The sequence below is a fragment of the Ailuropoda melanoleuca genome, chromosome 3, assembly GCF_002007445.2.
Source record: "Ailuropoda melanoleuca isolate Jingjing chromosome 3, ASM200744v2, whole genome shotgun sequence".
In the NCBI taxonomy this organism is placed as follows: Eukaryota; Metazoa; Chordata; class Mammalia; order Carnivora; family Ursidae; genus Ailuropoda; species Ailuropoda melanoleuca.
The window spans coordinates 97,492,555-97,510,781 of NC_048220.1; the positions used below are offsets into that span (position 1 = coordinate 97,492,555).

At 46.0% G+C, this 18,227-nt stretch overlaps 1 protein-coding gene across 1 annotated transcript in view; it reads left to right on the forward strand.

Annotated features, from left to right (window-relative positions):
* The first annotated feature begins 17,819 nt into the window (after positions 1-17,819).
* The window catches only part of CCNJL (cyclin J like), a 52,157-nt gene continuing 51,749 nt past the window's right edge, over positions 17,820-18,227 (forward strand). The window contains 1 exon segment of the mRNA XM_019794972.2: positions 17,820-18,226. The gene's annotated coding sequence lies outside the window, so the exon portion shown is untranslated.

The following is an 18,227-nucleotide window of genomic DNA, read 5'->3' on the forward strand; positions in this document are numbered from 1 at the left end:
TAGATGACAGTCACGTTGTCTGCATGGCTGGAATTTTGCCAGGTGGAGGTTATGAAGTGAGAAAGGGCAGCAGAGTTGTGGACAACAAAAGGGTTTAATGATAAGCTGTAGAATCTGCCACGTGCAGAAGCAAGTATGGTCCTGCAAGCAGGTGCGTGGGACAATGAAAAGGTGGAGGATCAATGGATGGAGGGCCCAGTGGGATGGGATGGTTGTTGGAGTTGAGGGGCCAGAGGGGTGAGCTGGGAAGACAGGTGGGTGGTTATAGCGTATGATGCCTGAAATGGATGGTTTATAGTTATTAGTACTAACAAAGTCAGGGTCTGGGCTGACTGTGGAAGACAAAATCGTTGGAGAAGATCTCAGGAACTGAGAATCTTGGGTGTTGGATAATGACCCACAATAATGAAATCAATGAAATGAGCAAGAATTATGATGAGGTGGTGGTCAGGGTAGTGACAGTGAGGCATGGCCTCAAGTCCTCAAGGAATGAGGGGAAATGCCCTTGGGCCACAAGACACTGGGGCAAGATGGTCTAGTCTGATGATGCACATTTTTAAGCAGTGGGGGTTTATGGAGGAGGGAGTGAGAATGGTTTGAGTGTGGCAATGAGGCACAAGGAGGTCACCCGCCCCCAATTCAGGCCCCTTAGTACAAGGGGATTGGGACAGAAAACAAATCCAACCTAAGAGGGAAAAAAATCCAACCTGAGGGAGCTATAGTGGAAGAACATTCTCAGAAAGGAGCCAGGTTTTAGGTAAAGGGAAAACAAGAAGAGCATACTCAAAGAGATTGATGGTATTAGTTCACTTTCCGTGCCAAACACTCAGCCAGGCACGGAGACAGTGAACGAAAGTGTAAAATATCCTGTCTTCATCGACTTTATGTTCCACCTGGGAAGACAGAGTAAACAAGATTGAAAGAGTCAAACATACAGTTTATTAGTGCTAAATAGTAGGGGGAAAAATAAAGCAGTGGAGAGAGGTTAAAGTGTCAGTAATTGGGAATTGAAACTATAATAGATGGCCAAGAAAGGCTCCCTGAGAAGGTGACATTAACTGATGACTTGAAGGATATGGAACGCTGTCCAGATATCTGGGAACAAGAACAGCAAGTGCAAAGGCCCTGAGGTGGGAGCATCCCCAGAATGTCTGAAGAAAACGAGGAGGCCAGTGTGGTGGTAGCAGGTGGGGGGAGGGGGGCATCATGCTGCGAGGTGAGCTCAAAGGGGGAAACAGAGGAGTGGGCAGATCATATAGAGCCCTGTGGATATAGGTAGAACTTGGCCTCTACTCTGAGTGAGATGGGGAGCCACTGAAGCCACTGAAGGTTTTGGGCAAAGGAGAGATGTGAATTGCACTTCGATGAGAAGATTCTGGCTGCTGTGTAGAGGGCAAAGTGGTGGGACAAGGGCAGATATAAGGAGACTAGTTGAGAACCTTGTGGCAAAATCCCACCAAGAGTTGGTGGTGGCTTGAACCCAGGGCAGAAATTGGGCCATGGCCTCAGGAGCCCAGCCAGCCAGTACATCCTTACTAAGAACCAGCAGGTAGGGGCTGAGGGAACGGGAGCAGTAAGGGGGGCACAGGTGTGTTGTGGAAGTTCCTCTGGTTTCTTCTGGTTCTTAGTGAATAAGCAAGCAAATTGCATGCGAGGTGGGAGAGGAAGTAGCACGCCTTTGCAGGAAGGAGAGAAAGTACGGTCATCGAGGAGGCTGAGAGAGAAGATGGACTCGAGCATTGGTTCTCAAACTTGAGCATGCGTGTCAGGCTCACCTGGACGGCCGCTAATGCAGACCGCTGCCCCACCCCCCGGAGTTTCTGATTCAATAGGTCTGGGGTGGGGCCTGGGAATTGCATTTCTCCCAAGTAATACTGATGCTGCCATCCAGGAACCACCTTTGGGAGCCATCTGACAGGCGCAGCACAGTGGGCTTGCCTGGCAGAAGGGAGCACTCACTTGTGCTTAATGATGGTGACTTCACTGAAGGCCATCAGCCTGGCTCTGTCCTTATCCAACCACGCTCACCTGCGCTGGAGCTGGCACAGAGCAGACAGGTGGGTTTCACCGGGTTGAAATTTAGACAAGTGGATGCTACAAATCATGAGAAAGGCAGTTGGGTTAAGGGTGGATGCAGTTGAGTGGTTTGACTGATGGACCTTGGAACTGAATGTGGACAAGGTAAGAAGAGAGGACGTGAGACAGTGGAGAGGTGGCAGGATCCAGGACTTCGAGGATCACTGGGGTCTGAGTCCTAGAGGGAGTGAACGAGAAGTTGAGGTTATGGATGGGGTGAGACCCTAGCAAGGGGTGGTCAAGGTGGGCTGGAAGAACGGGTGATTGGAGGACAGAAGGTCATGGAATAAGAGTCTTGGAAAGTACATCTGTCCTCTTGGGCACTGAAAACACCAAGATTTTAAAGAGGACCTGGTTGGAGAGAGTGACAGTGAGCCAGGAGCTAAGATCCTCAAGCAAAGAGGCAGTGACCCGGCGGCCAGGAAGTGATGGCAATAAGGAGCGGTGGCAAGAGCTGTATTCTGATCACAGGAGGGTCAAAGCCAGAAGGTTTGATAAATGACGATGGAAAAAGGTCTGGCAGTGACAAGGGGGTGCAAGGAGGAGCCCCCCACTCCGGGCCCAAGAAGCAGAGGCAGGAATGGCAGCATCATCCCTTGAGAGAACAGCTGGGGAAGCTGAGCTCTCAGCAGAGCTGGGGTCTGTGTCTGTGGTTCTCCAGGCACACATTAGAAACAGCTGGGGACGCCTGGACCCCACCATCCAAGATTTTCATTTCATTAGCCTGAACTTTGGTATGTTTTCAAGCCCGGGAAGGGATTTGAACATACAGCCCAGGAATGATAGCAAGAAGGTGAAGGGGACACTGAGAAATGTGAGGATGTGAGGGGCTTTGCCCATTTTGTGGGGGCTGCAGGAGATGGAGAGAGGATTAGGGAGGAGCTGTCCTGAGGATCTGAGTCTGGAGGAGGAGGGGAGGCCTAGGCTGGAGACAGCTCAAGTCCCTGATGTGGCCTCAAGGCAGAGCATGATGGCAGTGAGGCTGTGAGTGTTGGGGAGAGGGAGGGATGGGCTCTTGCCTGGAGCACAGAGAGATCAGTGGCCCCCTCTTCACCAGCAGTGGGACCTGGAGGCTAGAGGGACTGGCAGTCCTAACAGAGCACCTGGAACTCTGGGGCCTGCTTCCCTCCAAGCTTCCTCCTCCCTACATGGATCCCTCAGTGGGCTCTGGTGAGGCAGACTGTGTACCGGTTAGAGCCCAGCTTGTGGAGTCAGATGGTCTTGGTTCAAATCTCTGGTCTACATGACCTTAGACAAGTTACTCAATCTTTCTGTGCCTCAGTTTCCATACCTGTAAAATGGGGCTAAAAATAGCACCCATCTTCCTGGGATTTTGTGAACACTGAGTTAACTTTAGAGGGTTGCTAGAAGAGTGTCTGGCAAACAGTAGGCCCTACTTATGTTTGCCATTGTTCTTTGTAAAACCTACCCCAAATCTTCTACTTTTCTCTATCCCCATTATTACTACACTAGCCCAAGTCACTGTCAGCAGCCACCATCATGGCTGGGAGTCCTGTTTTCACTCCCTCCCTACCGACCCGCTCTCTCACAAAACTGCAGATCAATCCATGTCACTCCTTTGCTTAAAATCTTCCTTTGACCTCTCATCCATGGCATTTAGAATAATGTTCCAGATTATGAGGTCCCTCACCATCTGGCCTCCTCTCCACCTCATTTCCTCACCCACTAAATTCCTAGTTGACTCACCTTCTTCTGTAACAGGCCGAGCACACTCCTGCCCTGGGCCTCTGCACCAGCCGTTCCTTCCATCCCAGATTATTCCCTCCCCTAGACCACACATGGCTGGATTCTTCTTGTCCCTCAGGTGTCCGCTGAGGCTTTCCATGACTCCAACGTCGTGTGGCCTCTGATTACTTACTCTGTTCATGACTACTTTAATTCTCTGCATGGTACTCACGGCCCTCTTGTATTTTTCCTTTCTTCTATTTTTTAAATGGCTGTGCTACTTTGACTTTCCCTGAAAGCAGAGACTGAGACAAGGCTTTGGTTGTGGATAGGCTATTTGGAAGATGTTGCCAGAAGTGGGAGAAGAGGATGCAAGAAGAGTACACATGCTGCCTCAGCGAGCACAAGGATGCAGGGAGAGTGAGAGAGGAAGGTGCAAAGTCAGCATCATCGGTTAGCCTTACTGCTGAGGGGGAGGGGCAGGATCCCACCAGGACCTCTGGGAAGCAGATGGAATACCTCAGACTTGTTCTGCTGAGAGATGGGAGGCTAAAGCCTTGATCCACTAGCTCCCATCCCCCATTGGTTGAGGGCTGCCTTTGGGGCATTATTTCCCTGACTTCCAGGTTGTGCTAACCTGAGGGCCAGTCTAGTTCTGGCTGCCTGGCTGCTTTGGAGAAGACTCTGGCAGCCAGAGGCTGGTCAGCCCTTCCCAACACCTGTAGCTAAACTCAAAGGTGGGCTCTACCACAGGCTCTGGGGTCTGCTGCCTGACCCATTTTCCCTCTAGAGCGTAAGTGGAGACTGTTCTTTCCGTTCACTCTTGTATCCCAGCACAGTGTCAGAGAGTCGGTATTAGTAAATACTAGTTGAAGGAATTTAATTCATCCTTTCTTTAATCCAGGGGTAGTTACTGTTGTTATCCACATTTTCACATTCTTTTTTCAAAGATTTTCTTTATTTATTTGAGAAAGCGTGCAAAAGCAGGGGGAGGGGCAGAGGGAGAGGGACAAGCAGACTCCTCGCTGAGCAGGGACCACACTAGGCTTGATCCCAGGACCTAGAGATCATGACTGACCTGAGCCGAAGTCAGATGCTTAACCAACTGAGCCACCCAGGTGCCCCTTCAAAGTAATCTCTATGCCCATCCTGGGGCTTGGGCTCACAACCCTTACGACCCCAACATCAAGTGTCACATGCTCTACGGACTGAGCCAGCCAAGAGCCCCATTATCCGCATTTTTAGGTGAGAAAGTCAAGCTCAGTCACTCAGTTCCCTGGTGGTACAATTGAATGTCAACCCAGGCAAATCTGACTAATGGTTTTCATGTTTTTAGGGTGTGATTTAGAAGATTAATAAGAATGAAAAATGCAAATAGTTCAAAATCCCGAGAAGATCAGATGAATACTTGCAACCGGCCTGGTTTGATCTAAGGGTGAGTGGAGGGTTCTCCAGGCAGAAACTGGAGAGTACATGCTCCATTTAAGGGGGGGCCTCTATGGTGGCCCAACTTGGTGCCCTACAGTGGGGTCAGTAAACCTCTTGTGTGAAAGACCCGACAATAAATAGTCTATGAGCCATATCATCTCTGTGGAGGCTACTCACCTCTGCCACTGTGGCATGGAAATAGCCACAGAGAATACATAAACAAAGAGGTGTGGCTGTGTTGCAATAAAACTTTATTCATAAAAACAAGTGACAGGCCAGATTTGGTGCTTGGGCTGTAGGTTGCTGACCCCTGCCTTGTAGGACTACAATCCAAATCTTCTGATTTTTCAAGGGAAATGGAATTGGGATTTTATGTGAAATTTCCCAATTCTAAAAATATCATATAGACTGCCAGTTTGCACTCATAATTTAGTGGCTAGCCATATTGCCTTGGAAGTTTGTGTACTTCTGTTTAGGAAATAAGACCTGATATCAACAATCATAATACACGTAGCGTATGAAAAATACAGTAGCTCAAAACAGAAAATTTCCTCTGGACCAGGAAATAGTTGCTAAAGGCTTTAAGGAGTAGGTGGTGCTTAACTGGGGTTTCAAAGTTAGGTAATATTTTCAATGTAAAATTTATACTGTGGCAGTATTCCCAGCGAAGGCAATGGTATGAGCAAAAATATTTAGAGAACCACAAAGATTCATTCTGACAGAGAGCAGCAGGTGATAGGGCTGGAACACAGGGAAGGAGATCAAGGACTGCCAAGGAGATGGGGTCCAGTCTATGGACCTTGAGTAGCGCTCACAACTGCCCTCTGGGAACACTGATGTTAGCAGTGCCCATTTAAGATTGAGCCTGGGGGTGCCTGGGTGGCTCAGTTGGTTAAGTGGTTAAGCATCTGCCTTCTGCTCGGGTCATGATCCCAGGCTCCTGGGATTGAGCCCTGCCCCCCACCCAACTCATGCTCTTTCTCTCTCTCAAATAATAAATAAAATCTCTAAAAGAAGTAAGATTGGAGCCTAAGGGATCAAAAATGGAAGAACAATTAAGACACTGCTATAGACTAAAAAAAAGAAAAGAAAAAAGATATTGCTATAGACTGAATGTTTGGATCCTCCCCCAAAATTCATATGTTAGAGTCCCAATCCGCACTGTGATGGTATTTAGATGTGGGGCCTTTGGGAAGTAATTGGGTTTGAATGAGGTCATAGAGCTGGAGCCCCCATGATGGGATTGGTGCTCTCATAAGGGGATGAAGGGACCAGAGCTTTCTCTCTCCACCATGTGAGGATATAGAAAGAAAGCAACTGTCTAAAAACCAGGAAGAGGACCTTCCTCAAGAATGCAACCATGATGGTAGCCTGATCTCCAACTTCTGGCCTCCAGAGCTGTGATAAATAAACACCTCCCAGTCTGAGTCACCCAGTCTATGGTAACAGCAGCCCAAGCTAAGACAGAGACTGCTGTAGCAGGCAGTAGAGATTTCTTGCAATGAGCTCTGAGCTCAGAACCAAATTTCTAGCTCTAAACCTAGAATCATAGAATGCCAAAGCTGGGAGGGAGCTCAGAGGTCTAACCACAACCCCCCCCCCCCATTGACAGGTGGGAAAGAAGCTATGATCTGAGAGGAGCTGTCATCTGCCTATGGTCATACATCAAGCTAGGGCAGAGAGGTTGGCCTGCACCTGGGTTCCCAGGGCCTTTGAGCACATATGCCAATGTGTTTTGAAAGCCTTTATCTCAGGAAGGGAAAAGAGGTTTGCCTCTATATGTCCTGTAAATTATAAAAACCCAACATAAAATGTAAAGACAGCAGGAAATAAATTCAACGATAAATTCAACAGACAAATTCTTGTTAGTTTTAATATATAGCCAGCTCTTCCTCTAGCAAAACCTGAATATGCCAACAGAAAGAGAGATAAAGGACAGTGTGCAGAGAAAATGCAAATGACAGATAATCACGTTGTTAAATTCCCGTCTCACTGGAGAGCAAAGAAATGTGAACTAAAACAATGTATTCAATTTCATAATCAATTTGGGGGAAAATCTAATACACTTTCCTCTGCTTGTTTTGTGTGGTTAATGGTTCTGGTGAGGGGTCAGGGAAGCAGTCACTGTCTAGCAACGTAGTGACGGGAATGTGTTTTGGTAGCATCTTCCTGGGGGTTGAGTTGGAGTCTATTTCAGAAGCCGGTAAACTGTTCATACCCTTTATCCCAGTAATTGCACTTCTAGGAGCAGATCCTCAAGACATAATTGGAGAAACACAAAGAAAGCATGTTTTTAGGATTTTTAACTCAGTTTGTTTATAACACACAGAGAAAACCCAGAAACAATGTAAAAGTTACCAATAGCTCTTAGCCATATTTTAAAATATCCAGCAATCAAAGACTGGTCCAATAAATAATGATTCATCCATATGATAGCATAGTATACAACCATTACAAATATTTTTGAAAGATATTTTTTAAGGTATCTCACGAAAAATGCTCCTAAGACAGTTTGGGGCTTAGAAAGGCCAGGACACAAAACCATGTATACATGTGACTACAAGTTCATGGCAACGTGGTCATTTGGGCTCACACCTATTCAGCGCCCCATACACACCGGGCATTATACCACCCGAGCTTCATATAACTCTGTAAAGGAGGTGCCATTGTGATCCCCCTTTTGCCAAAGAGGAACCTGGGGTTAAGTAACTGGCTGAGAGCAGCAACTAGAAAGAAACCAGGCCGAGACTGAAGTCTGAGGCAGTGTCCCTGAGAACCCGGCCTTACCCACTGAGCTGTCAGGAGGCAGAGAGGCCAGGTGGGGGAAGGGCAGTACTGCAGAAACGTCCCTGGTGATAGGATTAAGGTCCTTGTATCAGCAGATGAACACTGCAGTCCTCAGGTGCTCAGAATGAAAATCTCAGAGGTCTTCCTGATTCCCCTCTTTCACACCCCACATCTGGTCCCTCAGCAGGGCCTCCTATTAGCCTTCACTTTGAAATACCCTCAGAATCTGGTCCCTTCTCACCTCCTCCACCACGGCCACCTGGAGCCTCCGACCCGGTTTTCCTTGCCCCCCACCGTCTATGTGCACCCTCCTCCCCATACCAAGAACACGGTTGCCTGGGGCTGCCAGGAGGGTGGGGTGTTTAGGAGCTTAATAATATTTTTTTTTTAAAGATTTTATTTATTTATTCGACAGAGATAGAAACAGCCAGTGAGAGAGGGAACACAAGCAGGGGGAGTGGGAGAGGAAGAAGCAGGCTCATAGCAGAAGAGCCCGATGTGGGGCTCGATCCCACAACGCTGGGATCACGCCCTGAGCCGAAGGCAGACGCTTAACCGCTGTGCCACCCAGGCGCCCCAGGAGCTTAATAATATTTTAATCATGCCCAGGAGGAGAGTGATACTTGGGTCATCCAAAAAAATTGTTAACTAGGAGATTGCCCAGCCTCCCTTCCCACCCCCCAGCCTCAGGCTCCCCAGATGAGTGGCTGCTACCCTACCTCTTGGCCCTTCACCCTCAGGTCTCTGCCCACCCGGAAGCTTTGGAAGCACCTCACAGAAGATGACCTCCGAGCGCCCTGTTGCTGGCAGTCAGGACCTTCCCATCTTGAAGGCCCCCCCTGCAGGCCCCAACAAGCTTGTCTGGTTGCTTTTTACTGTCCCGGTCTCAGTTTCCTTCCTGCTCATTGTCTGTCAGAGGAGGGGGGTCTGGCAGTCTCAGGGGCTTTGAAGTTAATGGCTGCTTTATTTCCTCCTCCTGGAGTCTGGGTTGTTCTTAGGGTCTTGCTCCATTGTTCCCCCACAGACTCCTAGTCAGTCTGGGAGGCTCCTTACCACACATCTATTCCAGAGTTCACAAACGAGGGCTGATGCGGGGTGTGGATACACGGCTTTTTTTTTTTTTAAGCCAGTGTTTTAAAAAATTAAGCAGTATCTGAATTTCTTCTTTCTTTTGGAAAATCTTACAGTGTGGCAGTAAGAGGCCCAAGTTCTGCAGCTGGAACAATCAGAGGGTGTTGAAAGGGCCTCTCGCTTTGGATGTGGCACAGCTCTGGCTTCACAGCAGTCCCCCGCTCTACACTGCTTCCCTGCACCTCCCTGGCACCTCTGCCCCTGACCCCCACAGAGAGAAACGCTTCTCTATCCTCAGCTCTCTTTCCGAGTGTGTGGGAGGGTGAGAGGTCGGGGAAGGTAGACCAGGAGAGCTGTGAGACTTTTCCTCTCCTCAGCAAGCTTCTATCACTTAAACATCGTCTTCCTGATCTCATTACGCCCCTAGGTCTATGCCAACCCCCACCCCGCGACGATCCCACTCCATCCCTTCCTTCGATAGGAGAAACTGAGGTCCATGGGAAGAAGGCCACTTACCAAGTCCCCACAGTGAGTTTACACAGTGCTTGCTTCAGGTGCTGAAGAGCAGCATTCTAGGAAGGTTCTAGCATGTTTGTTGCTATTCTGAATGACAAATATTAGCGAGCAGTCTGTACTTTTCCTCACGTTTCTTCTTTTCACAGCCATGACAGTTTTAAGGAAAGAGTAGTTCCTCCCCTTTACTAATAGGAACAATGAGGTTCCAAGAGCATAAATGTCCACAGTCACACAGCTTTCTGGGTCTCATGTGAAAAATGGGGACAGTAAGCCCTTATCAGTCTGAAGTCTCAGCCAGGTGATTCCTTCAGGCCCCATTATCTCTGCAATCTCTATGTCCCTCATTTATATACTCATTCAGTAAATCTGTATTGACCACCTCCTTTCCTTTTTTTTTTTTTTAAGAATTTACTTATTTATTTGAGAGGGAGGGCACAGGGTGGGGGCAGAAGGAGAAGCAGACTTCCCGTTGAGCAGGGAGCCCAACACCAGTGGTGGTGACCTACGCCGGGGGCTTGATCCCAGGACCCGAGATCATGATCTGAGCCAAAGGCAGATGCTTAACCAACTGAGCCACCCAGGAACCCAACAACTTCCTTTAAATCAGGCAGTGTGCTTGTTGTCTACAAGAAGCCTACGCTGTGTGAGGGTAAATAATATTGGGGAGAAAGGGAAAATTTTCCCCCAAGTGTTGCTCATGGAGGGGGAGGGGTGAATTCCGATTAAATGATAAGGCATAGAATATCTTTGGGAGGAAACATACATGGGTGTCTTAGTCCATTTGGGGTGCTATAACACAATACCACAGACTGGAGGCTGGAAACACAGATCAAGATGGTACCAGTATGGTCATGTTCTGTCCAGGGCCCTCTTCCTGATTCACAGCCAGCACCTTCTTGCTGTGTCTTCACGTGGTGGAAGGGGCTAGGGACCTCCCTGGGGTCTCTAATCCCATTCATGAGCGCTCCACCCCTCATGACCTAATCACCAAAGGCCCCACCTCCTAATACCATCACTGTTGGGTGTTAGGGTTTCAACATACCAATTTGGAGCGGACACAAACATTCAGACCATAGCAGTGGATTTCCTCTGGGGTAGACTTCAGAGGGGATAGAGGTGGGAGCTGGGTCAGCTACACAATTTGCAGGACCCCGTGCAAAATGAAAATAGGGGGCTCCGGTTCATAATGCAGGGAACTGTGTGGTTAAGGTAGTAAAATATGAAGGTTTCTCCTTCCTCCTGCCATCTCTCAACTTGTCGTGGGTTTTCTTAGTTGCTATTTAATGTTCTAAATAAAAAAATTTAAAATACTAGCGTGAGTTTTACTATTCATCTTTATATTGTGTAATGTCACTTTTCAATGCAAAAATAAGAGTATTTAACTCATATGTAGGATCCCTGAAATTACACAATTCATGTTTCAAAGCTCGTATGTGCACATATATTTAGTTCCTACAATAATGGTAGAAATGCTGCAGAAAGCGAACTCAATGTTTCTTCACTTCTTTTTGTTTTGTTTCTTCTTTGTTCTGTTTTGTTTTTTAATAAAATTGTATCTATTTAAGGTGTACAGCATAATGTTTTTATATATATATACACACACATACATAGTGAAATGATTACTGCAGTCGAGCTAATTAACATATTTATCTCCTCACAGTTACTGTTTTTTTTTCTTTTTCAGAACACCTGAGATCTATTCTCTTACCAAATTTCCAATATACACTACAGTGAGTATTGACTACAATCATTGTACTATACTTTAGATCTCTAGAATTTATCCAACCTACAGAACTGCAACTTTGTACACTTTGACCAACATCTTCCCATTTCCCCACCTCCCCACCCGTAGTAACCGCTGTTCTAGTCTCTGCTTCTACGAATTGGACGTTTTTAGATTGCACACATAAATGATACCACGTAGTTGTTTGTCCCTCTGTACCTGGCTCACCTCACTTTGCATAATGCCCTCCAGGTTTATCCGTGTTGCTGTATATGGAAGCAGCTCCTTTTTTTAAGGCTGAATAATATTCCATTGTGTGTGTGCGCACGTGTATGCGTGCCCACTACGATTTCTTTATCCATTCATCCATCCGCAGACATTTTGGTTGTTCCCATGTCTTGGCTATTGTGACTAATGCTGCAATGAACTTCTTGAGATGTGCACATCTTGTCAATACTCTACCTTTGGCTAATCGATGACTCAGGAAGGGGCAAAAAAGAAAAGGAACGATGGGTTGTCCTGTCTTTTCCTTTCCAATGGTGTCATAACATGTGCTCGCATAATACAAGGAAGCAACACCAGTAAGAAAGGATATGTGATGTATCCTTGGTCATTCATGTTTCTTAGAATGCTATTGCCTTCTGTTATAGGTTGAATTGTGTCCCTCCAACAAGAGATGTTGAAATCCTAATACCCTATATGTCAGAATGTGGCCTTAGCTAGAAAAAGGGTCATTCCAGATGGAGTTAAGATGGACCATCCTGGAGTTGGGTCTCAATCCTGTACCACTGATGGTGTCCTTTAAGAAAACTGTGAAGGTGGAGGCAGAGATCACATTTACCCAGCTGCAGGACAAGGGACACAAAGGACACTAGAAGCTAGGAAGAGGCAAGGAAAGATTCTTCCCAGCGTCTCAGAGGGAGCACGGACTTGCTGACACCTTGATTTCAGACTTCTAGTCTCCAGAACTAGAGAAAATACATTTTTGTTGTTTGAAGCCATCCAGTTTTTGTACCCTGTCACAGCAGCCCTAGGAAACTGATCTACCTTCTTTCTGTGTTCAGAGCAAGTTCTAGTTCAAATGGAAAGCATGGCTTCTCAGGGGTGCCTCCAGGAGCTCCAATGCCTAGCAGGTCGACTGGAATTTTGTGCTCATGGGACATGGAGAATATCATATGCAAAGGGTGGCGAGGAACAGCGGACAGTGTCCTCGGCTCGTGTGCATGCTCCACTGTCCTCTCAGACTTCCTTTACAGACACCACTTCAAAGATAAGACTCAAGAATTTCCAGTGGTGACGGTAGAGCATTAAACCAAACACAAAGCCCTTCTGAGTACAGCCCGTGCAACTGCGTAGGTCCCATACATGTGAACTGACCTCCAGTGGGAGGGAGATTTAGTTTTCACCTTTTCATCTTCTACCTTTCTTTTTTAGTTAAAAAAAAGTAATATGGGCCAGCTTTCCAAATGGCCTAGGTTCTGAGCTCTGTTTGCAAAATGCGGCCTTTTTATTCCTCCTGCCTGGTTCTCAGACCTAATCTGTAGAGTTGTATCTCAAGAATTGCTAGTCAAGGATCATAAAGGATTTGGCCAACATTCTTCTATGTACAACACACAGCTAGAAACAGTTTGAAAGTGTTGGCTTGGTTTCTGGTTAAAGACCGAAGTGGTAAGTAAACAAGGCTTATGTCTCTAGGTTTATGGTCCAGATGTATTCCTTCTGTCCCTATAAACAGAGCCAGCCTTCATGAGTTGGGTCCTAAAAGAAGCGATGCAAACCATTAAGACCCAAAGGAAACACTACTCAGAGTGTATGCTTATCTTCCCCTGAAAAGCTGAGCGCTTCAAGCATTTGTATCACTGACTCCCCTGCCCCTGCAGGGTGGTTATGGCAGCAAAAGGCTGGAAACAACCTAAATGTCCAGCAGAAGAAGACTGGTTACACGTCTCATGATGGACCCATTTTCTGGGACACAGGTTGATGTGCGACTCTGCAACCACAGCCATTGGAACCCAAAGGAAATAACAAGGTGCGGAAAGGTGTGGACCATATGCTGTCATTCACGTATGAAGAAAAAGGCAGAAATGTCCATGTTATTAAAGGCACAGATCACTTCTGGAAGGAAACATAAGGTCCCGATTTTCCTTGGGGGAGGAGAATGAGCCCTGGGACCAGGGTGAGAAGACATACATTTCAACATATATTTTTATAATGTGAGAGCGTGTATCATATGAAAAAAGAAAAAGTTAAAGTGAGCATTTGATAAGATTAGATTGGCTGCCCTCTGAGGAAAACGGGAAAGATCAGAGAAATTGTCTCTTTCCTTATTTTATCCGTGGGCAAGTTGTAGGTAAGTAGGATGGTCTTGCTCCTAATCTTTGGCTCCCAGCCTATGAGCTTCAGAGATTGAGGGCGGGAGGGTGTTAATTGGCTCATAGTGAGCAATTGATAAAGGTTTGGTTTTGAATGAATGAATGGATGAATGAATGAACAAGCGAATACTTCTTGGCTTGGTGGGGTGTAGTGGCGAGGAGAATAACTCCGGTTGCACACTTCCGCTCCCGGCCACCAGCAGAGGCTTCTGCTGCTAAGGGCACTGACGTCACTTCTACCTGAGGACAGCGACTCACCACCCCAACCATCAGTGCAGCGTATTTTTATTCTTCAGAGATACTGGGAAAACGAGGGTCTCCTGAGAATGATACACAAAGGACAGCAGAGAAGGCATGATTTTTAGAATCCTCTTAACATGGCTCCTGGAGAAAAGCCAGCCTTGCTCTGTCATCTCCCAGAACTCCCGATAATGGAGAGCTGAAGTTTAGGAACCGAGGAGTCCAATCAGTGAATTATAAAGGCCTTTCTTCTTTTGGTGGACCCTGCATAGAGAGATGATAATATGGCTGCGAGGAGTGAAGAACAGCAGCAAAAAGCAAAACAATACTGTGAGTTATTCAGTGGAAGGCACTTCTGGTAAGTAAGTGTATCACGTGATCGGAGGAAAAAAATAACGTTGACATGGTGCCTGGGTGGCTCAGTAGGTTAAGCGTCTGCCTCTGGCTCAGGTCATGATCTCAGGGTCCTGGGATTGAGTCCCTCATGGGGCTCCTTGCTCAGCCGAGAGCCTGCTTCTCTCTCTCCCTCTGGCACTCCCTTACTCATTCTCCCTCTCAAATAACAACATCTTTTTAAAAAAATTGACTTTTTTCTGATTATAAAACTAATGTGTGTTTCTTGTAGAAAACTTAGAAAATACAGATCTCCTAGAATAAAAAGTAAAAGAAAATTCCCCATAATCCTAACACTCTGATTGCAGTTAATATTTTTATGGATATTCTTCAGTTTCTTTTGCGTGTGTGTTTAACCAGTCCCTGTTCTAATATTTCGTTCTAATAAAAAAAAATCGTGATGAAACCCCCTGCAAAGAAACCTTTGTACTCATCTGCTTATTTTTTTAAAATAAATTTCCAGGGGCACCTGGGTGGTTCAGTCGGTGAAGCTTATGTGCTCTTTCTCTCTCTCTCTGACAAACAAATAAATTTCCAGAAGTGGAATAATTAGATCAAAGGATGCATTTAAATTTTTTTTGAGTTATATCTTTTAGTAAGATGGTATTAATTTATATTCCCAACCACACTTATATTTGTCAATCTTACATGTTATGTTTTTAAAAATCCTCAACAAGGGTGTACTGCACTGTTACTAAAAAAAATTTTTTTTTGAGATTTTACTTGTTTGAGAGAGAGAGAGAGCGCGAGAGAGCACACACGCACAAGCTGGGAAAGGGGATGAGGGAGGGAGAAGCAGACTCCCCGCTGAGCAGGGAGCCTGACACAGGGCTTGATCCCAGGACCCAGAGATCATGACCCGAAGGCAGATGCTTAACTAACTGAGCCACCCAGGAGATCCTAAAAAAAATTTTTTGTAATGTCTTTGGTAGTGAGTATGAACATTTTCAAAATGATACTAATCCATTTGAATTTCTTCTTTCATGGCATGTTTGCCCATCCATTTCTGGTGTTAGTGTTCTATGTAGTATTGATTTACAAGAGGTCCAGAAAGTAAGACAAACTTATGTCACGTTTGTTAAACATATTTTCTCCAATTTGTCATTTGCCTTTTCGGTGATACTAGGTATGTCTAAGTCTTGCACATTCATTCAAATATATATACTCATCCTTTGGTTTCTTCCCGTGCTTTGTAACTGGGCTTTCTTCTCTGAAATAATTCACCTATCTTTTCTCTTAATTGTCTCGTGATTTTGTTGTTGCTGTTTGTTTGTAGTTCTTTGGGCTGGATAAAGCTAATTTATAGATAGAGACCCACTAAATGGAGGCCACCCTAGTGACCTCTCCCATAACACAAATCTAAACCTAAGTCAGGCTGCACTTTTCTGAAAACACCTGGCAAGAAAACCAAACATACACCAATCACGAATCTCCCAATTAGCTTTAGCTAGTTCACCTTACCTTAGAAAATAGGACCTGCTAGCCTTAGAAGGAAATCCCCAGCCTCCTACCTAGCCCATCATGCCCTGCTTCTGTATTGCCTTTTCTAATATTCTGTAAAACTTGATCTGGCCCCAGATCCCTCAGGAAGGTGACTCCACTGCTGGTGAGTCACTCTATTCCCCCAATCCATGGACTGTGTTCCCGTGAATAAAGGACATCAAACTTGTTATTAACTTGTCTTAGTTTTGTCATTTGATGGGTTCTTTTATTTATTTTGGTGATGGTTTAAGTGAATCTCTAGTTTTACTTTTTCCTTCAATTCACTAATCTCCCCAGCCTAATTTATTGAAGAATGTATCCTTTTTCCCACGAAAGTGAAATGCCACGTTTATCCTAAGGTCGATATTTAAGTGCCTTGGATACGTATCTAGACGTCGATGATTCCACTGACGCTTATCCACCGACGGTTGCACCAATACCACACCATTACAATTACAGCTCAGCAGTATGTTCTAAGATTTGGTAATGCAGGTCTATCCTCCTATCATTTTTAAGATAGAAAAATCTTAGGTTTTCTCACAGATACTCTTCCATTTGAATGTTAGAAAAAGTGTTATGTGTCACCCCTGCCTATCTATCTGCATCACTAGAATTTTTATTAAAAGAGCTAATTTGAAGGGCGCCTGAGTGGCTCAGTTGGTTGAGTGTCAGACTCTTGATTTCAGGTCAGGCCTTCATCTCAGGGTTCTAAGTTCAAGACCCACATTGGACTCCACGCTGTCCATGGAGCCCACTTAAAAAAGTTAATTTGAGTAAAGTTGGTATTTTCACCTCCTTCCAGTTCTTCAAACCTTTCTTATTACATTTCAACTTCTGTAATTTCTTCATTAACACTTAACAGTTTATTCCTAGGTATCTTACAATGTTTCAAGAGTGTGTGTGTGTGTGTATATATATATATACATATATATACACACACACAATTAAATATATATAAATATATATTATTACACATATATATTACAATAAATATATATATTACATTAAAACTGCTCTTTAAGCTGCAATTGAAGCTTATTATCAAAGTTGACTTAAAAATTTTTTTCCAGGTGAAAATCATTCAGAAACTAAAGGAAATCAGTGCTTGCAAGAAATCAGTCAGCAACTAAAGGCTCATTAGTAGTGGCAATTTATTGAGTGGTCTTTTTATACCTGACATGGCGATCATCCCTTTACACGAATTATCTTGTTTAGTAATACAGTATCTCCAGCAGGTTGGTTCAATTTTTATTCTTTTTACACAAGAAAGTTCCCAGTCTTGGAGCGTGTGAGGAACTTGGCAAAAATCATCCAGTTTGTAGGTGGATTTTTGCAACAGATCTGTGACTCTCCAAAAGTATCGCACAAAAAACCCAAACCAAACCAAACCAAACAAAAACAATCAGCCAAGAGGACAGCCCACTTATATGCCAATAGATAAGCTGATTCAAGCGAGTGCCTTTCCGAAAACAATCAGCTGAATAAAAATGACAACGCTTTCCATCTACCGGACACTTCCAAAAGACTGGTTTTCCTCCAACCTGAGACGAGATCTACACTCTGCAGGAACACAATAAATACCAGTTGATTTACGGATCCTCCTTTAGAATTAAGGACTCGTGGGTAACCAAAGTGGCTTTTCTCGAGCCTTCGTGGGAACTGTCCGTTTGGAAATCTACCTTCCCCATAGCAGGACAAGAGAAAAAAAGAAAAGAGAAAAGGAAAGGAAAGAAAAGAAAAGAAAAGAAAAGAAAAGAAAAGAAAAGAAAAGAAAAGAAAGGAAAAGAAAAGAAAAGAAAAGAAAAGAAAAGAAAAGAAAAGAAAAAGAAAAGAAAGGAAGGAAGGAAGGAAAAAAGAAAAAAGAAAGAAAGAAAGAAAGAAAAGAAAAAACAGGTGGAACCTACGTAAGATTGGCTACAGCAGCGCACGCGGGAGACAGAACTTTCTGGGGGCATCCTGCCCGCGCGTTTCACGCGTAGTGCGCGCAGGTGGCGTTGCGGTCCTTGCGCTCCCCGCGCAAGCCCACGAGGCGCCCAGGAGGCCACCCAGAGTCTCCGCGAAGGTGAGAGGAAGCTTTCCACCCAGGCGGGGGAGGAGGGCGGGCAGGAAGCGGAGCCAACCCTGGCAAAGAAAAGCCTCCAATTCCCAGCCCCCCGCCCCGCGGGGTGCGGGCCGGCGGCGCATGCGCGACGCCCGGCCCCCAATTCCCCCAGCGAAGGAGGGAGGCCCCCGGCGGACGCGAGGCTGCGAGCCGCGGCGGGACCCGAGCGCACACAGGGGCGCGGCGGCGGCGGCGGCGGCGGCGGGGCGAGCCGGGGCTGCGGAAGCGGCCGTCGAGAGCGTGGAGCGCCCGGCTCGTTCGCCCAGACGCAAGCAGGCACCCGAGGGCACGGCCGGCTCGGCCCTGATAGGGGCCTGGCGCCCGCAGCCCCCCACGCCCGAAGAGGGATGCG